The sequence below is a fragment of the Phasianus colchicus genome, chromosome 8, assembly GCF_987193195.1.
Source record: "Phasianus colchicus chromosome 8, bPhaCol1.hap1.1, whole genome shotgun sequence".
Lineage (NCBI taxonomy): Eukaryota > Metazoa > Chordata > Aves > Galliformes > Phasianidae > Phasianus > Phasianus colchicus.
Window position 1 is genome coordinate 17,702,501 of NC_143443.1, and position 21,496 is coordinate 17,723,996.

The 21,496-nt window shown below is 48.3% G+C and overlaps 1 long non-coding RNA gene across 2 annotated transcripts in view; it reads left to right on the forward strand.

Moving 5' to 3' along the window:
- LOC116234478 (uncharacterized) overlaps positions 1 to 15,662 on the forward strand; it is a 317,267-nt gene extending 301,605 nt beyond the window's left edge. For both annotated transcript variants that reach the window (XR_016468783.1, XR_016468784.1), the window contains 2 exons: positions 2,432 to 3,809; positions 14,834 to 15,662. This is a non-coding gene — a long non-coding RNA (uncharacterized LOC116234478). The remainder of the gene's footprint in view (positions 1 to 2,431; positions 3,810 to 14,833) is intronic.
- The last annotated feature ends 5,834 nt before the right edge of the window (positions 15,663 to 21,496 follow it).

Here is a 21,496-nt window from a genome sequence, read left to right on the forward strand (position 1 = left end):
CCTTGTGTTGATGAGCAGGTTGCTCTGCGGTATGGTTTGACTGCGGCCAACCTGTGTGTCCGTGTCTTTGCTGACTGAGGTCAGGAAGGCATGGGACGTTGAGTGATTGGAGGCCACACCACAGGGATACCCAAGCTGCCGGATGAAGAAGGTGCTCCTGCTCTGCCTCCAGGCCCAGCACTGGGGCAGAGCTCCCCGAGCAGCTGCAGTGCCGCTGTGACTGAGGGCCCTGTGAGCGCCGCGCTGTAATTATCTGTCCGGTCAATAAAGTGAAGGGTACCGAGAGTCACGGCAGATTGGGGGATGAAGGCTAGCTTAATTACAGCCACCAAATCTCTCACATCTCCGCCGTCCGCTGGAGCAGCAGCCCGCCTTCCTGTGCTGCCCTTTAGCAGAGCTGCCTATCATGCATCTAAACAAACAAGCAGGGGAGACAGAAGGGAGATTGTTTGTCAGGGATGTGTCTTTGCGAGGGAGGAGCGGCAATATCTGCAGGAGGGACGGAGGTGAAACCCAACATCAAAGGCAAGAGGCTGTCAGCACATTTAACTTTACAGAAACCCATCTCCTAATAAAAAAGGAATGACCTCGTTACTACGGACACTAACAGTTCCCAGGGGAACACCGGGAGACTGCTGCCTGCACTTTTAATATTCACTTTACAAACAAATGGGAAACCTTGAAATAATTTCAGTGTTGTTCTTGGCAAGTTGTTACACCGTTGTGTCCTTATAAAACAGCATTTAAGAATTTATGTAGTGTGAGTTTGCTTTTCGCCCGCTGCTTTCCCTGGCTATCCATCTCCCTCTGGCTGCCCCAGCCCTGTGGGAAAGTGAGGTGCCCAGGGGTGGATTCAGCAGGAGGCCTTGCTGGGTGCAGACCCATTTCTCCAGGAGATGCTCCCAAGGGCAGGTGGGCCAGGGAAATAAACTCTTAGATGCCTTAAGGTATCCAGTAGCAACTCACAGACTCTCATGTAGATTCAGCAGGTGTGCAGCTTGGGAATCTGTAGCCCTTCCTCACCCAGAGGCCATGATGAGGCACTTGTCCTTGTACAGACCAAACATCTCTAATAGGGAGCTAGCCTGTTTTGTTTTTTTTTTTTTCTGATCTTCATCCTTCTTCCCAAATACTAGATAATGGACATTCTGAAGGTTTGGCTTTATCAGTTTGTCATTGGAAATCTTGACTAAATAGTCCTTTGGAAGTGTAGAGAAGGTACTGCTTTAAAGATCCAGGTAATCTCCACTGCCACTTCTTTGCAACCTGAATTTCACATAAAGTGAGTGGAGCTGGAAATTTTATCTTCTGATCTATGAACCAAACACTACAGGAGAAGCCAGATGTTAATATCGAAAGGTGGGCCAAATTTGTCTTTGCTTGAATGGTGTAAGTTGTCTTGGTTAGGTGTTAACCTGTGTTAAACCCCAGAGCCAACACTATGAACCACTGAAATGCAGTTTTGTAAAGGTCCTGGGCACTCCTCTAAAGCTGCATTTCACCGGGGTTCTCTCCTGAGTTGTTCTGGCACATTCATATATTCTGATTCTCTGTTATGGCAAGTTTCATCTAAACACTAGAGGGAATTTGAAGATGTTAATAAATGTCTTCATGAGGTGAAAATAAAAGTCATACAGAGGAAGATAAATTGAAGTGCAAGTGCCCATTTGTGCACGTGCCCTTATATTTGCAAAAAAAGGCATCAACGCCACATGCACTGGTAATCATTTTGAGTCTTTGGTGGGACACACCATCACAGCTCAGCCCCAAGGAACTGTAGGCTCATATTATTACCAGTAAGTGAAAAGTGGGAGGATGGACTTGCAAAGACCGTCTCTGTCAACTTCACTGAATTCCCCGATAGTCTTTTACATGCACATCTAACCTCGAGCAAAGATACAGTGAGGCAGTGAATTAAAAAATAGCCAAGTGTGTGCCTAGAATAGCAAGTGCAAGTGGGCATACAAACATCCATGTGCTACAGCATAAGGAAAGATGGCTTGCAATTAGCAGTTCAGAGAGAGACACTGGGAAATCTGAGGTCACCTCCTGCTCTACCAGTTTTTCTTTGTGTCCTTGCCCAATGCACTTAACCTCCTTGTTCCTGGTCCTGCAGCTAAGGCAAGGAGGCTGTAGTGCCTCCTAACTGGTCTTGTACTTTGGGGCTGTGAAGAGGCAGGGCTGCACCCTGTCTGTGTGCACACTTCTGAGCTAACAGGAGTCCAGACAAGAACTGCCCAGGTCTGCTGCTGGTCCCCAGAGTAATTACATCAAATAAGTGGGCCAACAGTAAAACTTCACGCTGTTTATCCATTTGGGGTTGGAGGAAATACTCCATTCAGCAGTTTGGCTTTAGTTTTGAGTTCTAATTTCTTTTTCTTTTTTCTTCTTCCTTACTTTCTTTCTCTTTTTTTTTTTTTTTTACTTTTAGGGCAGGTTTGTGTGGCCACCTGCCTTGGAGCGGAAGGAAGGCTGCCCTCCCCCTGGATCTGACCACTGACATTAGGCATGCGGGGCTGCACGACCCAGCAGAGAGACCTCATCCACCAGCAGGGAAGTAACAAGCCCTCTTGGTCAGATGCTGTTGCTCTCTGGACTTCTGCCTTTCTAGGTGGGACAGTGTGGCCTCTTTAACCCCATCACTGGATCAGTGCTCCCAAATTAGTGTAATCATCCCACTCAAATTAAGTGAGCAGCTCCTGACTCCTGGCTCTGCAGCCCAGCCCTGGGCATCCCCTCTCAGCCTGGCGCCCACATCCCCCTCTTCCTCCCTCTCCCCCGAAGCCCCCTGCTTGTGGGCTCCTTGATATTTTCCAGTCCTTCCCTAATGAGCACTGCAGAATTACAGCTAATTAAGGATGTAAATGATGCTGGAGAGAGAGGGAGAGGGAGAGGATGGGAAGGGGCGGGGGGAGGGCAGCTACTTGCTGTGTGCAACTCTGCAGTAAAGTGTCTCCTACCTCAGCAGAAAAGTTATCATGGGAGACAATGTCAACTTTATGGAGGGGGGAGGGCCCTCTCAGCGCCTCTGTCCCCGCCTGTAATAGCTGCTGCCTCTCTTTTATGTGTCAGCGCTGCAGATGCTGATGTCCTCCCTCCCAAATGCTGCTTTGTCAGCTGGCGCTGTCACACAGCCCTGGGTCTCTCTGCCTCTCACTGCCATCCTCACCGTGCCAGGGCACCCAGGGGCCTGTCTCCTTCCTTGCAAGGAGTTTGCCTCTCTTCCTGCCTACATGTCCTCCTCCACCCATGGTTTGGAGAGGATCCGGGACTGGTCCTACTCCATGAAGGAATGTTTGTGCTGTGACACAGGCAGGAGCAGGCCGTGATGGGGACATCCACCCGACACAGCGCTGCAGAAGGACTTCGGCTGCTGCACCACCAGGAACACAGCTCAGCTGGGTCCTCTGAGAGCATTTGGAAGCGCTTTGGGTCCTGTTGCCGTATTTTGCTGCACATTGCCTGGATCAGTGGGTTGTGAAAGCACGTTTGTCCCAGTGCTGCGTCTCGTCCATCCGTCCGTCCAACGGAGGACCACACGTTGTTGGGTCAAGAGCGGGCAGCAATGGGCGACAACAGCGGTGGTGGTTTTTGTTGTTGTTTCCCCAGATCGCTGTGCAATATATTCCAATTTTTTTTCTTGTCATTAAGCCAGTGCCTCGGAGATGATGATGTAGTCCCTATGTGGGCCGCAGAAAGCACTTCGAGCCGTGCTGGAGTCGTGCTGGGTGGCTCTGATAGCAGAGCTAATGGGAGCGAATGGGATGCAACGAACTGTTCTAATGACACCAGCCAGGGAAGAGACAACAGTAAGAATAAATAAATGTTAACTATTTTCCTCTTCCAGACATTTGCATCTATTGCCATTAAGTTCATTTAAATAAGAGAGAGAGCGAGAGAGAAGGGGAAACTTACTACTACTCTTAATAACAAGTGTCTAAAAATAAATTAGGATGCTGGGATGCACTTAAGGCATTTTAAAAATAAGTCTTATTTTTCCCCCCTTCTCCTTTTTTTTTTTTTTTAAAGTGTTGGAGGGTTTTAATTTGGGCCGAGTAATTTTGGTGCAAACGCTTGGGCGCCTTTCGTTGGGAAATTGGGAGGAATGCAAACAAGATTTCACTTCATTAAACAGGGGCAAACAGTAGAGAAATTGCACTTACTTATGGAAATGACTTTTAAACATGAACAGCATTTACTTGCATTGCCTTGTGCTGAATTTTTTTTTTTAAAAGATTATACATGTGAATAATTCACTGCGGGCCAATTAGATGATGACTTCATTTTTAACCTCTCTTCCTTGCCATCTTGCTGGCTGTCCCTTTCGTTGCAATTTCCACCCTCTTCCTTCCTTTCCATAAATTAATAAAGAACAAATAATCCCTCTTCCTGCAGTGCCAAGAGCCAGCTTCTCAGAACGGATGTTGAAGGAGAAAACCAAGCATGGCTGGCTGTAGAGGACTGCCCTGGGATGAAGCAGGAATAACTGGATAGGATGTCTGTAGGCAGGGTTGCACCCATTTGTTGGGGAAAAATGGAGAAGTGAGAAATGAGCCTGAAGGTGTGAGAGCATTGCACATTATGTAATGCAGAGCCCAGAAGCCACTAAATACATAATTACAAAATACAGAATTAGTTCCTTATAAAAAATTAGCTAGTCTACCTGTCCAGTTTCTGGGTTTCTTATCTAGTCCATACGTCCTGTTCCTTGGTACCAGACTAAGACCCACCCCTCATGAAATTTTATCCTGCTTTCACTTGCCTTAAGAGGAAGGAGAAACTCTGGTTCCTTTCCAGTGGAAATCTCCATCCTCTGGCATTGCCAAGGGAAGGCTAAATGGAACATCGCCCTCAGCACTTCTTTTTTCCTTGCTCAGCAGAGGTTCCTCCACTGATGCCAGTGGAGTGATATTGCAAAAGAGTCCCTGCTGGTAGTTTTTGGGTCTCTTCTGTGGGGTGAGGGTTTGTGCCCTGTCATCTCCACCTTGCAGATGAGGAAGCTGAAGCATGGAGTGGAGCCTTCACCATCTTCTACAACAGTGTATTCTCTTGCACCTTCAGCCTGTTCTCTCCAAACTGTTTCCTGGGATACTTCATGCTTATTTGGTCAGCATTTCCTTTCTCATGAGGTCACATTCCCAGCCCTTTCTAAGCCGTGTTTTTATGGCTCTTAGCAGATTACAGTTTTAGTGGGGAGGAGGTGGCTGCGAGCGATGACCTGTGATTTCCAGGGAAGGGGAGAACATGTAAACTTCAAGCAGAGGGGCCTCCCGCTGGGAACAGCCCGTTTTAGAGCCCTTGTGTCAATGATGGCCTCCAGGGCACTTCCCCACTCTATTTATTTACCCGTGGGAAGCCCAGCATGCCCCCTCCAGAACCCAGGCCAAGCAAATCCCTCCTCCTGGCAATGGAACAAAGGTCTTTCAGCCTGGACCTGGAAACTTCACGTGGTCTATTTCCGAGTCAGCATCAGTATGTTTAGAAAGCATCCCAGGTGAAAGGCTGTGAGGCTGTGGGACTATCATGTGGGGAAGTGGGAGAGCACACTGCAAGCACTGAGCATAGGTCTCAATGATTGCCAGTGTATCCAGCTTTAGCTTTCATCTGGGTGCTGCAGGCTGCTATGGGCCCTACAGGGTGTTCCACACATGCAGGGCTGTTCCCAGCAGCTATTCCCAACAAATGCCTTTTATCCTGGAATATTCACACTTGGAGTCATTCAGCGATGTTGCCCTGAAAAGCTTCATGGGGAGCTAAGCCCAGAAACACCAGCTATGAGGCAGCATGTTATGAGCTGAGTTGTCTCTGCAGGAGAGGCACCTGCATCTGCTAACCACCTCTGGAATTCAGGAATAGGCCCCTATGGGCTGCGCGGTGCCTCCATTGACCTCAGTAGGCTTAGCACCAGGGACAAGTTCAGCTCCACACACTTATTAACCTCCTTCCCCAGAAGCATCCTCAGAGCCGGGGGCTGTGTGAGGCGGGCACCTGCAGCAGCGTGGCTTCAGCTGCAGTTCTTTGTGATGGGAACTTCTACCTGTGCAGCACCTGGTGCCAGGAGACAGGAGTGGGTCCTGATGACACCCATGCCTATGGGAGCAATGAGTCTCATCTGTTCTCATGGCAAGGCCAGGCAAAGAAAGGCAAGGCAGAGTACAACAAAGAAAGGCAAGGCCAAAAAAGTCAAGGCAAATAAAGGTAAGGGAAGGCAAGTTCTCTCTCCTCTGTGCAGTCTGGAAACCTTGGACAGAAGGGGACTTCAGAGATTATTGATGTATCTGACTCTGAAATGAGCTTCATTCTTCTCTTCAGCCTCCTAATGACAGACACGGGTCTCTGGGCAGTGAATCAACAACCACATGTGGAAGTGAGCAAGTGCCAGACACAAATATTGACGTTCCTCTGACAGGCACCTCCATGCTGGGTCTGGGTGAGGGCTGGAGCAGGCACTGGGCCCGGGCCTCCCAGTGGGATTTCCATCTGCCAACACAGCTGAAGGTCTCTCCTTGTTTTCTGTATGGGCCCCACGGAGGGCTGGTGGCAGTGGTGGTGAGTTGGTGATGTTGGAAAGATGCTGGTGGTGCTGCCAGATACCATCAGCACGTGTGGGGTAAGCAGATGCATCTCTCCTCATCATTGATGGAAACCATGCTATAAAAATCTGACTGAAACGTGGCTTTTCCCACATGAACTTTAAAATGTTTTCAGTTTGGAAAGAGTGGAGGCATTTCCTTAACACCACATTTCTATGAGAATACACTGAGAATTACATATACATCCTCCCATTAAAAAATAAAACAAACCTTCACCTTTTACCTTCTTTTGACAGGCAGGAAAAAAAATCAACTAAAAAAATCTTCCACTTTGTAATGTTTTAAATCCAGCTGCAGAGTAAGTTTCTAGAAATTTCCTTCCATTAGCAAAAAAAAAAAAAAAAAACAAACCTGCAGTCTTCTCAGGACTATGTAATAAAACAGAAATATAGAAAGCAAAGAGGGAAAAAAAATCAGTGTTCCTGGCAACATTTTGGAAGAAAACATAGTAAGTATAAATGGAGCCTTTTAAAACTCACAAGTTCACAGCATGATAAGACAACATCTTGTTCAGAAGTCAAGTCTATAAACTAGAAAGTGTAGAAATCCTCCTCTGCCAGCCACCTCTCTAATTAGGCAGAGGGAGATTTCTGGTGAGTGACTCATTGCTTTATGGAAATGATGGAGGAATGCCCTCTTGCCGTGTACCAACTTCCATCAGAGGAGTACAAAAACTATTAAACGTGTGTGTTGTCTCCTCTTTCTTCTCCTTCTTCCAGAAGGCAGATTAAGTTCTATATTTGCACTGTACAAGTGTGAAGATACCGAGACACACCTGGGATTGCTTTTGCCTAAGGTCTGCATCAACTGTCCTGAAAAGAGTCACTCTGCAGCTGCTGTGAGTAGTACAGAAGAGGAAAATATGGCCCAGCTCTGCTCACTCTAACAAGAAAAAACAGTGTAGGAGGAGACAGGTCCACGCTGACTTGTAGTGCTGTGGACCACAAGCTGTTGCAAAGGAAGGAAGAGCATTACTACTGGGTATTGATGCCACAAGTTTCTGGGAAGATAAAGCAGTTTGTGGCAAATCTGTCTTCTGATCTTAGGGTCACATGCAAGGAAATGAGCAAGTGATGGGAAAGCCAAGAGGGAAAAAAAAGAGTTATTCTCCAGCAGACTGGATACCCCACCTGGGCTGGCCCTGGAGCATCAAGAACTAACCCCTTTTTCACCCATTTGCCCTGTGCATTCCACTCTGCTCCCCTCTTGTCTCACCCTCCCCCAGCTTGCCTTATAATTCAGGAAGAGGAGGCTGAGGAGAGTAATATTGTGCTGGAGATAGGACTGGAAGGGCAGTAATTTAGAATCAGAGGCTTATAGTATTATTGCCTGCAAAGCCATTCATGGGAAATGATTCCCCCCCATCCCCATTCCTCCCCCCCTGCCCCACTCTCCTTGCTCTGCAATAACAATAACAGAAATGCCTTCAGGAGGCTTTGCTACTCAAAATGCAGGCAAAGAAGCGCTTTCCTCTACCACCCCTCTTCTTTCCCTTCTCTTCCCATCGCACTCACTTGTCCCCCCTGCCTCCGAGCCTAACTGCCTCTCCCTCCCTTCTCCCTCCCCCCCACCACAGGATAAAAAAATAAAAATAATAATAGGGGTAATAAGAGAGGAGGTAATGGAACGTTCTCCAACTGGGCACATGTCAGAAGCCATTATATGTGGTGCAGATTTGCATAATTCAAGAAGCATCAAATTAAATTTGCATAATTCCTTTGATTACACTTGTTATTAAATGTAAGTGACATTGATTTACAAAATGGCCCAATATAAGGTTAATAGCAAATGTCACCTTCCAGCAGGGTGAATAGGGTGCGTGTGTGGTGGTGGTGGTGATGGAGGAGGGAGAAAGGGGGGCCCAGGGAGGAAGGCGAGCAGACAATTGATTTCTGCTCTTCTCTTCCTTAAAGGGCTCAGGTCTCCTTTGCAGAGGAGCCCTCAGGTTTGGGCTTCATCTGACTGTGGTGCAGCCAGGATCACCTGCCATGTGGTGTCGATGCTGTCGAGGCACCCGACTAGAGCCTGGCTTTGCTCACTGCTCTTGTGGGGAACCAGAAAGCCTGGCTTAGCACTGGGCAGAGGGAGCACAGAAATGAAAACCTGAAATGACAGCCAGATGTGTAAGATGCACAGAGACCCACAGCCAGCAGTGAACACCTCTGCATACAGAACCCGCAGTGATACAGACTCTGGGCCATCGAACGCTGTGGGGGGCTGTGACACCGACACCACGTCTGTTTTGTTGTGGCCCTCAGGCCATCTGAGTGCTTGCTTTGCAAGTAGAGCCCACCTCTGTGTATCGCTCTGGCTCTCTATATTCTGTGCATTTTTCCAGACAGGTGTAATTTCATGCTGGGAAACTGACTGCCAAGTTGTGTGAGCACCCCGGGACTGTAAGTGATAAAACAAAATTATGCGTGTAGTGGGAGTGGGCAAACAGCAGATTTACGTGTTGCAGGCAATTTCAGTGATGCACATACCTGGCCATAATCTTGTTTTGGTTCCGTTGAAGCTTTCTTTTTTTGCAAATCAACAGGCTGCGGGAGGAAAAAGTCATCATTTCTGATCAAATTAAATGTCTTGTTCAATGTGAAAAAGTATGCTTATTTTGGTGACTGAGCTCTGTAAACATTATCTAATAGCATCCAAATAACATTAGAAAGAAAATGTCATTCTGATCCAGCGATCAAAGGGCTTTTTCAGGATTTGTCAAAAGAGAAGGCTCAGTTTTCTGGAGTATTTTTTTCTAGGGCTTCAGTTTTGCTTTGAACAGCACAAGCTGCTGAAAATGCCATGAATTCAGACAGTTCAGATGTGAATCTTCCTAAGAAAAACTGTTCTAAGGAGAAGAATCTGTCAGGCAGCCTGTCTGTGTGTCCATGAAAGAGGTGCAGACCATCTCCAGGTGAGGCAGAAGGACAAGAAGTAATGGCCTTAAGTTGCACCAGGGGAGGTTCAGGTTGGGTATTAGGAAACATTTCTTCTCAGAAAGAGTGGTAATGCACTGGCACAGGCTGCCCAGGGGAGTGATGGAGTCACCATTCCTGGAGGGTTCAGGAAATATGGAGATCTGGCACTGAGGGACGTGGTTAGTGGGCAGTATTGGTGGTAGGTGAACAATTGGACTAGATGATCTTAGGGGCCTTTTCCAAACTTAATGATTCTGTGATTCTATGGTTCTATGATATTAGAGGACACAGGCTGCACAAGTATCCCACAACTGTAATTGTCGGTGTTGGGGTTGTTATCCGCATTCTGGGATAGACACTGATTAGATACATGTATGCTTCAGTGTTTGCATCAGGAAGGTACAGTGATTCGTTTGTAAATCCAGGCTTTTCAGCCATTTGCAGCTTGTTTTCATATCCTCCTAATCAGGTCTTTGAAGCCGTAGATGTCCCTGCTCAAGGTGCACCTATCCTTCTGATCACAGAATCGTAGAGTCAAAGAATGGCTTGGGTTGGAAGGGACCTTTAAGATCATTTAGTTCCAATCCCAATGCTGTGGACAAGGTTGCCAGCATAGTAAACTGATCCCCATAGATCCCATTGTGGTAACTGGAAGCCAACTCTCATGATCTAGATGATCATCTGGTGACCAAGGGATGTGAAGTGTATTGCACAGGCCTTCAGGCCGTGGGGCCCCTTCCCCATGCTGCTGTGGCTGCTGCAGGGCTGGCCCAGGGCTGCCTGTGCTGCTGGGAATCTGGGGCTGGGCTGGAGCCCCTGGCAGTGTGGCAGGGAGAGGCTGGTGTGAGGGGCAGCCCTGGCTCTGGCTGACAACTGCTGACATCGTCATATTTAGCACCCGCACGCAGCGAGCCTGAGCGAGGATCGCGCGCTGGGTGAGCCAACTGCAAATTAATCGTCAGTTCATTACTGCTCCGTGCCTTTCATCCTGACAGCAGCCTTTCAGACGTGGGTATAATTGGAAGGGTCCGTGCGGCAGGAATTTGGTGAGGGGGAGCAGACGGCTCTCTGCTCCCTTTCTCAGGCTATGTTCTGGGAACACAGAAGCAGCCAGCTTGGGACAGAGAGGAAACAAATCTCTCCCGCCCCTGCGTCTCTCCCCTGCCACCCCCCCCTTGCCATGCACTGGGCTGTCAGTGCCGGGAGGTCTGCCTGCATCCAGGAGGTTCCCTCCGGCTGTAATTACCCTCAGCCTGCAAATACAGTGTGCAGAGCAGCAGGGCCACTTGCGAGAACTTGAGTGCATGCATTGCTGTCGGTGCTGGTGGCGGGCATGTGGTTATCGGTACCACTTCCAAGGCCCCATCACAGAGGTGCTACAGAGGCAATAGTGTGTCCGCAGCCGGGATAGGGAACTATGGGTCAGGACCAAGCCAGGTGTGGGCTGGATGTCCGAGATGGCGGGGCTGAGCCACCCAACAAGCTGCTCCGCAGCTCACAGCTGTGTTGCTCTGCTCCTCAGAGTGAGGCCATGGTGGTTCTCTGCCAGCCGGAGCGAGCTGTGCCGCGGAGATACCGGCCCCCCTTCACTGTGTCCCCCCCCTGCTCCTCCCGTGCAAAAGTTATTGTCGTCTTCGTGGAGTCTCAGGTAGGCAGATGAATGGGAAATGTTCCTCTCCATTACTAGCTGCACTTGACTGGAGTCTCATTACATTACGATGGCGCTTTAGCAGGCGAATGGGCCTTGCGTCTGGGTTCCCAGCACCCCTCATACCTCCCTGATAACGTAAATTACCCTCCGCCTCATTGCCTCAAATGATCAAACATCAAATTGCTAGTAAAAAAAAAAAAAAAAGAGGAAAAAAGAGAGAGAAAGAGAGAGAGGAGGGAAAGGAGAAAAGCTGAACAGAACCATGGGTTGAATCTAGATGGTTTGTCAGCAACAAGAGACGAGTCAGTGGCTCTTAAACACTTGCTAAAGATGAATCCATTGAAGGTTTTGTGCTCAGTAATTTCACTGACATTAAAATACACCTGTAAAACTCAAACAATGCTTTATAACTCCAAACAGCACTAGGGAAGACCTGCTACTTCAGAGCACAGATACTTCTTTTGGTCAGGGGAGGGAGACCAGCAGGTAACCTGTCTTTCTCCATCACTGGACTTCATCAAAGCAGAGAGTTCCACACACGCAGTGTGGATTTGCTGTCAAATCTGTGGCTGAGCAGTGCGCCAATCTGCCCTCCCTTTGTCCCCCTTCTGCCTCAAGAAAGATCTCCCCAGCCAGAAGAGCACTCCCAGGAGGTACAAAACAAGGATGGAAGAAAGAGAGGAGCGGGAGCAGCACCGATGCATGTGGGGATGCTGAGAAATATGGATCTCGGCAGGGTAACGAGGCGCAGTGGAAGGAGGAGGCTATACGTCTTTTCTCAGTATTTAAACGTGTGCTTAATATGGCGCTCAGTGGAATGGTTAATCTGCTAATGCTGGTAGTGTTTGCTGTAGTACTCAGAGAAATGTTTACTGCAGTATTTCATGGGGATTGTGTTCTGGATGGCACAAAAGGAGGAATCGCTCTAGCGTACCAGGAAAATGTTCATTGCAAAATATACTGGAATATTAAGAGGTTTATTTAGTGGCGTACTTAGTATAATATGAAAAGAGTTAAGCACAGAGTGTTTTATTAATATTTTTGGGGTGTGGATGAATTTCGGTGCTCAGGAAGGTTATGGAAAAGCAATTCCAGGAAAGGCTGGTTATATTCACAGATTTATAGATCTTGAGAGCATAAAGGACTCTTTGATCAGCTAATCTGACCTTCTGTATAACACAGGTATATACAGTGTGGACATACCTCCTGATTCAGCAAAGCACTTTAAGCACTTGCTTAAATTTAAGCATTTGAGTTGCCCCATGGAAGGCAGAGAAAATAACCCTATTGAATCAATGGGACTATTCATGCCCTTAATGGGAAGTGGATGTTTAGGCATTTGCTGAATTGGGACCACAATAAGATAATGCAGCTAAATGAGTAATTCATAGCCACCCATTTATTCAACTGCTTTTGCCTCCTTTTCTGCTCGTGGATTGCTCTGGAGCCAATCGCCATTTCCTGCAATGTATTCATTGTCTGAAGTCATTCACTGAATAATTTCAGTGAAAACTCCTTCTTGATAGCTTGCTCATAAACAGTTCATTGTGAATATGGGAATATATGCACATACGTTTTCACAATGTGTGTGCGTGGTCCCGTGTGTGTGCGAATGGACCGTGTAAACACACGTGCACGTGCACGCACAAACCCAGGGTCAGCACCTTCAGCCACAACAGGGAATCCCTTGGATGCGGCTTTGTGATTTTTCTCCCATGTTCACTTGGTGCCCTCTGCCTTGCAGCACATCCCTCGCAGGAAAGTGACCCGCTGGGAATTTCACAAAAAGGGAAATGGAAGAAGGCGCACAATGCGCTGCAGTGAACCCAGCATATGATCGTCCACGTTTGTGTACCCGTGCCAGGCCCTCCATTCTCTGTCCTTACTCAATCGGTCATGAATCAAATCTGATTCATTTTGAATGCATTGCTTAGGGATTTTTCAAATCAGCCAGGGCGTATCTTCTCCAAACAAGGGTGTTTGTGTTTGCAGACTGCCTGTGGCACCGCATCGGTCAAGTAAGAGGCTTGGTATTTTTCTGAACAGGAACAAAACAAAACAGGAACAGGTACTATGAATGAGCGGGGCGCTCGATGGTTGGAATTGTGTTTGTGCAGTGGGCAGCTCCAGTTCTCATGCAGAACTTACTGGGCATTACGCATTACAACGTGGGAATCGTTTGCTTCTGATGCAGGCTGCCTGTCAGGTATTCTTTCTAAAAGTCACACTGCTTTTTAGGATCTGCTTATCTTTTCAGGAAATCAAAGGAATTACCTTGATATTCAGGAGTAAAATACAAATTGCCTAGAAATTAAAAGCTGAACTTGATATTTCCTGCATTTCAGTTTATCTTCCTTCCTTACAGGATGGCAAAGAGAGATGTGATGGAAACCAGGAGGGAGCCAGGCAGTTTTGGTTCCTATACAGAGCTGGTGGGATGCTCCACGCTCTCTTCTGGGGCTCCTGGCACCCAGAATGGCTTCTGAACATCCCTCTGTTGCTGCAAGTGCTGGAGCTGATGTGCTCGGGGTGGAGGGCTGCTCACTGGGACTGATGGCAGAGAAAACCTTCCCTCTTGTCTGCAAGTGTGTGAGATTACATGGAGGAGGTTTGAGTGGAAGAGGTTTAAAGCAAGGCTCCTGATGAGAGCTGACTGTGGCAAGCGTAAGGAGGTGCCACTGAGTACAATAGTTGGGCTGTTTCATTAGGACTTTGAGAATCATTACTTTTTCTTCCATTTGTCCAACTGAGAATTCATAGAGTTTTGGCTTTTTCTGGTTAACCTGAGAAGGGTTATTTGTTTTCTGAGATATTTCAGTAAAGCAGAAAGACACTGTAAGTTGTCCAGGCCAAATGAGATACGTTGATGGCCACTGTCTTTTCTAAAAAAGCAGTTATTTCACACAGCAAAGACCATTTCAACATGAAAAATCAATTGCAATTATTCTTTTCCCGAAATATAAAACGAAACCTTTTGACTTTTCAAAATTACCATTTCCATTTAAATTTTCCCCTGGTGGCGGATGACTGGCCAAATTCAGCATGAGCAGGCCAGCAGCCTGTCAGCTGAAGGCACCGTTTATTCTGCAAATAAACTTTATTCACTGAAGTAAAAAGAGCAACGGCAAATCCTGACGCCGCGTTCCCAAAAGTTGGGCCGTGGTCTGATCTGCGGTACGTGCTTCTGCCAATATTTGCACAGCATTCGAAACAACAGAGACCATTTGGAGTTATCTGGGGAGCACCAGGGCAGGGCGCTGGGCACAGCCATGGATGGGCCCAGGCTGAGGTTTGTTTACCCCGCGGCTCAACGCTCTCCGGCCTGCTGCGGTCAGTGCCGCTCTCCTAGTGGAGAGCTGCCACTTGTGCATGCAAAGAATCGCCTGGGTGTTAGTTTTGTTTGCCAATACAAGCCGCCCATTAGCTATCTTAATCCTCTTTCCTAACAGGCTTTAAAAAAAAAAGGGGGGGGGGGGGGATAGAAGGTCTTTCTCAAATGTTGTTGTAGAGGAAAGAAATGCGCTTCTCCTTTTTTTTTTTTTTTCCTTTTAAATGAAAATGTCTTGCTTTATTGTAGTTTCGCCTTCTGAAAGTAGATGTATTTTTCACTGAGGAGGCTGGAAACGGAGAATTTACAAAAGGAATAAAACTCTGACTTGTTTCAATTTTTTTCACAGAAAATGAAAGCGAATGTCAGGAGCCACTCAGGGCGATACTTCCAGCAAACATGGGGTTAGATGGGACCAGTTGGTGCTCATCGTACTCTCCTCCTTCCCTTCCCAACATTGTTTTGGATGAAATGCAAAATCAAATCCTGCAAGATGTGATCATTTAGGGTACTGTGGCATATTTTGAAACAGTAGGGCTGTTAGCCCCAGCATCTTGGCCAAATTCCAGGCTGGATAATTACATTCTGCCGGCCTATATTCCAGCCTGCAGTTCAAATAGGGAAGAAAAAAAAAAAAAAGAAAAGAGTTATCATTTCTCCTCCAAGAAATCCTGCTGTGTGATGACTGATGCTTCTCCATCCTAGAAGTGGCTGTGTTTCAGGAAACGTTGCCTCCATGTTCCTCCACGTCTTGCCCATTGCTGTGAGGAAGTCTGTCCAGCTCCTTGGTGAGAACAAAGCACAGAGCTGACCAGGAGAGAGCCTGCATTGCCTTGCACATCCCCTTCACTGCTCTGTGTCCCTCTCTGCATGGAACCCCACTACACAGGGCCACGTCCCCACAGCCTGCAGCAGGTCTTTGTGCTGCCAGCAGCCAGGGGTGGGCTGGGGAAGGCACAGAGGGCAGGCCGGCCGCAGTGGGAGAGGGAGGACTCACTTGACCCATGCCTGTAATTTGTAAAGAGCATTTTTACACCAGATCAATGCTTTCCTCAGCATTTTAATGCACCCCATTGGTGTCCTTAAACTCTAATGATGCAGTCTGTGAGAAGCTGCCATTTATTACCCACAGATGGGGTGATAATTATTGACAAGATTGTAACTAATAATTAAACCCATTTGCTCCTTTAAACAAGTTGGTGTGAATTATTTGCCGGGAGAGCTGTAGCAGGCCTGTGGTCACTCCTCCCCATGGCTGAGATGCAGTGCTGCCAGGAGCGGGCCCTGCACGTGGGATGAAGCATGGCTGTCCTGAGGACTGGGCTGTCCTGGGGACCAGGCTGTCTCCCAGGTCCTTGCAGCCTGCACTCCAGCCTGCAGCAGAACGGTGTGGGGGCAGTGCCAAGCTCCTGCCCAGCCCCATCCTGGGCCTCACGGGGCCAGGGGAAGCACTGTGGTGCCCACATGGCTGTGGGGCAGTGGGGTAGGGGATGAGGTGGGGGGAGCAGAGCACAGCATTGCAGCGCTCAGAAGGCCGCCCGGGGGAGCTGCCTTCCCCTGTTTGGAGGGAGGGTGTAAATCTAATCTTGGTGCTAGGGTCCATTAGCATTAGAGGGGAGTACTGTATATGCATTCATTCCCCGCTCTCACCCCTGGATGACAGAGTACCCCCTCTGTTGTCTGCTTTAGCACATTGGGAGAGGATATCCATTAATTCTGCAGCAGCAGTGGATAATGCTGTCGTAAGTCTTAGGTGCCTCTGAATTTTGTGAGCATTTTACAGTTATAAATACCCCACACTTGTGCATTTAATTAGTTGTGTATCTCGCAGTTGCTCCATCTGTGCTCTGATCTGGCTGTTTGTTCATGGAGGTGGGCTGGTTCCTTGTGCTTCTGCTCAGCCCCAAGGAAGGAGACCAAGATGCGGTAGAAGAGGTTTGTGGCAAGAGAGGGAGAGGTGCGATTGTGGAGGTTTGTTGTACTGGAAGAGCAAACCTGAGCTGAGAAGATGAATGCAAAGCAACCATGTTGCCAGAAATAAGCTTCGGTACATCCGTAATGTCGGCGCTGTCTCACCCTCTGCAGTGCCATGCATGCATGTCAAACTGCTCAGGGCTGGGTTTCTGAAGAGGTTAAATGTTCTGGCAGCAATACTTGCCCTGTTCCTGCTCTCTCCCCTTTTACATGTACCATGTTGCACAGGCTATGAAATGACAGTACAAACGTATGTCCTCAAAAGCTCATCTGCTTGTCTGACTTTGCTTTCAGCATTTGTGCCTTCCCTTCCTTCAATGAAAACAACTATGGGAAGACCTAAAGTCTCACACCTGCTTGCTGCATTATATGATCCATTTGTGAAAGTTCACCAAAGTCTTGCACTTGCAGAACTCATTGGGCAAGGGCAAGCAAGAACACTGCTCTCCTAAATCCGCAGGAGCCTGGGTTCAACCAGTGAAAAGTTGGGCTGCAAGCTCCAAATCCTGGGCGAGAAACATCATGGCCGCAGGGCAGAGCCGCTGCTCTTCTGTGAGGCTGATCTGCTAATTCAGATCCCTCCGGGGAGTGCTGACAGGTTAACTTCTCTTGGCAGACTCAATGTGCATTTGGTATTATTTCTCCGCGACTCTGACTTTATGCCTTAAAATATCGCCTGTCATCCCCCTGCAGCTTGCAGAAAGGTGGAAGAAAATTGAAGTTGGCACAAAAAACCTCTGAGTGTGTGCTCTGACTCGCTCGGGAAGGCGTGATGTCACAAGGATACCTGCCCCGCTCAGGTCTTTGCGGCTGGTGGAGCCCAATCTGTGTGCATCTGGTGGTGGCACCCAGGGAGATGTGGGGACCAATCACAGCCCCATCAGGGTGTGCTCACCCCGCTGCCTGCAGCCGTCCTGCCAAGCTCAGAGGGCTATTTACACACTTAAAGCTAATCACATGCATAAATCTTCCAGGGATCAAGGCTGTGGAGGAAACCAAGGGAAGGCAGTGAGGAGGCACATGTCAAACAGGGCTGTGGTCGAGAGCTCTCTGAGACTTAAACATAACATTTGAGAAAATGAGTCCATTTGTTTCAGAGGCATCCTGAACATTGGCATGTAGTAATTCTGTAATGGATCCATTTAACCAGCCCTATAACTGAAATATCCTTAGCAAATATTTCCTTTAATAGCTCTTAAAGAGGGAATGCAGGCAGAGAAATTTTAAAGCACAGCTGCATTATTGCTGAGTTCCAGTTCTGAGGACTTTCAAAGTATCAAGCTAATTTTTCTCCACATTTGGCTCAATATTTAACAAATCAAATGAGATCAGGAAGGAACCTTAGGTCAACGTTTTTAACCTGGGTTGTTTGTTAAATCATCTCAGCGCTGCAGTAACAAATACAGCAAGCACATGTTGCATTGGAAGGTAATTCAGATAATCCTCAGAAACTTTGCAATAAAATCATCATTGCAGGGAACAAGGCTGGAAATGGCTGTTGGGAAGAAACCTTTCTGTGGAAAGTGGAAAGTTTGCAAAGATGGGACTTGAAATTAGAAGAGAAGTCAGATTTCAGCCTCAGCTGTAGTGATTAACTGCTTTAACTCTAGTAATCGTTAATGAGCATCTACATGAGCCAAACCAAATTGGCATTTGCACAGAAGCAAGACAGGTTGCATCCAGCCTGAAGCCGCCCAGAAAGATGGATGTAAGCCATGCAGAGGAGGGGTAGCTCTCACCAAAGCCTTTTTCAGCCTTGTGGCAACCACAGGCTGCCTGCTGGGTAGGAAAAGAGCTTGAGGACTGCAGCACTTTGGGCCATCAGTGTCAAAGGGAGTTCCTCGGGCACAGCTGTGCGCCCATTTCCATAGCACACGGGAAAATTGGAGCCCCTCTCTTCTCAGAGCCACCTGTCCTGCTGGGTCTGAGAGTGAGCGCAGTCCCTCGGGTCACTCCAGCAATTGCTCCTTGCGATTTAGCAGGTAGATGTTAATCGTGCTGTCCACATCGCACAGCCCCTCGCAGATCACCAGCAAGGGCTCTCTAGGCCACCGATGGCCCACAGCCCTGTTTCAGAAGCAACGTGCTATAATAATGTATCCCTAACCATGCTTTATACCAATAAGTAGGCTATAACCCTGTCAAGGTGTGCTGGTGACTCTATAAACCATGAGACCTGAATGGTCAATGGTCGAGTGGTTTAAAGCTGTCACCAGAATACTGAGATAGCCTTATAAGCCTTGTGCTGCATGGCTGGGGATACATTATTCACTATAATATATGGTAAGAAATACCTGTGCAGGGTCTGAAATGAACTGCTCTAGCCACTAGCCAGCATGGCTAGTGATCAGGGAAATCCGTCAGCATTTTTGTGTGCAACGGAAGGCAAAAAGACAGAGGCACCGAGGAGGGGAAGTCGCCTTCTCTGTGCAAAGAAATTGGGTTTTCTGTAGAGGATGGAGGAGCACAATCAAGCCACAGTCTGAGAGCACAGACAGAGCCCCTCATTGGCACTCGATGCCCAGGGCTGGAGGCCTTCAGACCCATGCAGGCCCACGTTCTGCAGCTACGAGCCCTATCATACAGTGTGCTTTGTTCATCCAGCTGGCATGAATTGTGGCAGTTTTGCTTTCTTCCTAGCTGAGCAGCCCATAACCAGCCCAGCTGGCTGGTGATAGGTCAGGTGTGCTGAGGCCTTTTCCAGTCTTCCTATTAAGTATAGTATAGTACAGTATAGTATAGCGATCAAGGTCTTTTATGGCATATTTTATTTGCTGAGCTCCGAGAACTTGATGAAGAGGTTCAGTAGTATCCCCATCCTATTGGTGGGGAAATCGAGGCAAAGTGCAATGTACCCTAAGATCATCGAATCAGAGGACAAGTCACTAGTTCTTGGAAACTAGGAAAACTTCAGGGTCTTTCTTAGAGGCCAGAATTTTAATGGACAGCTTTGCAATTAAAATCAGGGAGGGAGCTTGTGCCAGCTCATGCACCACCACTGCAGAGCCCTCTCCTGCCATGCTGTCAGCAATATGTGCAGCGGCTGATGTTTGTAACTGATGAAAAGTGGCCTCTGATGCTCAGCTAAGCCTCGTATTTAAGACCCTCTGCAAGTAGAAGGCTTAGAGAAAGCAAAGGTGGACTTTCTCTGTGATGCCCTGTAACAATTCATGGCCATCATCTGTCCCCTGTATGCATGCGCTATGGATCATACTGGGATGAGCTGTTTCACCTACCATGAATCTCTTTCCCAGTCTGCTCTTCTGTTTTTGGAGAAACAACATGGACTCAGCTCGGAGCAGCTCAGCGAAGGCACATGGACAGGCTAGGTGCAAGAATGTACAATTGCAGGGTAAGGGAGGGGGAGAGGCAGGAGTAGGTCTGGGGGATGCTCCAGATCAAATGGCAGCGCATGGAGGAGTGAGAAGGGCTTAGAAGAGGCTCTGGAGAGGTTTAGGACTAAAGAAGCCTATGTCACCTACAGCCTTGGCAGATCAAAGGTTTTCCCATCCTGACAGCCTATGCTGCTCCAGCTGTAGGAGACAAAGTCCCTGAGAGCACGCCCATGTGAGTGCCCTTTAGGGGCGGGGGAGAAACGAGGAGGGCTTGGGGGATTTCATTAGGAGATGGGAGGGGAGGGAGGAAAGCCCTAGTCCTGAACAATAGGCAGAGCTCAGATCGCCTGGAGGGCTTGGCTGGTTTGTTTTATTTATTGCATAGACATACGCATGTATACATACATACGTGTATATGTGCACGTGGACATATGTATTGTTTTTTCTATTGTTTTTTCTTCCATTTATTTATTGCCCTTTATCAGGCAAGGACCAGGAGCATCGCTTCCCATCGCAGCGGCTGACAGACAATAGGGCTGCCGGGGATGTGCCGGGAACGGGTACAGGGAGAGGGCATGGGCTGCTGGGATCAGTAGCTGGGAAACCAGGGATGGGCTGGAGGAATCCGGGGGTGTGAGCACGGGCTGGCCGCCCCCGCACCCCCCTTGTTATGTTAAGAGCTCGTCCACCAAGCAGGAGCCATGCGGCACAGGGGGAGCAGAGGGACGGCTCTGAATGCGGCCGCCCCGGCATCCTTCTGTTCTCCATATGGGGACATTGTCTGGCCTCAGGCCGGCAGCCCCCTCCCTCCTCGTCGCCTCTCCTCTCCCCACTGTGCGCACGTCAAATGTTGGTTTCCCTTTTGATTAAAACCCTCGGAGCGGCCAGCGGGGTGACGGGCACCGGGAATTTGTGAAAGATGGAGGAGGAGGAGAAACAAGTTTGTGTTTGCCGAGCGGAAGCCGCTTTCCTCCATCCCCCCTCCCTCGACTTCCCTCCCGCCTCCTCTGGGCTGACTGTGGCTGGGGGCCAAGCAGTCGTGAGCGTACAGGGTGCTGGGGAGGGCAGGTACCCAGAAGAATCTCCCCTAGCCTGGACCTGCTGCCCTGGGTGCAAAGCGCTGCATCCACCCATACCCACACCGTACATCAAGATGCTGCTCACAAAGGGTTTCCCTGCAACACCCACTTTGTGCAGCCCCACTGTACTGCTATGGGTAAGCTGGTGGGCTTCTGAATGAACAGGGGCTCTCTGTCTCCCTTTTCCAGCTCTTGGCTCTTAGTTCCTAGGTTTTCAGCCTGTTTTGGATAAAATAAAGAAGCTCTCAAATTTTCAAGTTTGTGCTATGCTGGTTTCCTGTGCCATTGCCCACCAGAAAGTTGTGCAAACCACATTGGAAAGTCTCTTCTCTAGTGATTTTTTATCTTTGATATTAGTGAAGATAGAACTAATAGCGTCGAGCAATGTAAGGAAGAGGAAGATTAAACAAAATCTATCCTCTGCAAAAACAAAGCAATCAATAGAACATTATCCTGCCGCAGTGCCTTTCAACTTGCTTTGATTTGTGAACTCCCAGAAAAGCTCCTGCGAAGGCTCAGCACCCCAGCAGGCAGCTCCCAAACTGCTGGAGAGCGCTGCTGAAATCGCTTTTCCCACCCTCCTCACAGCGAGTCCCTGTTCTGCCAGGGATCTGCAGACCACAG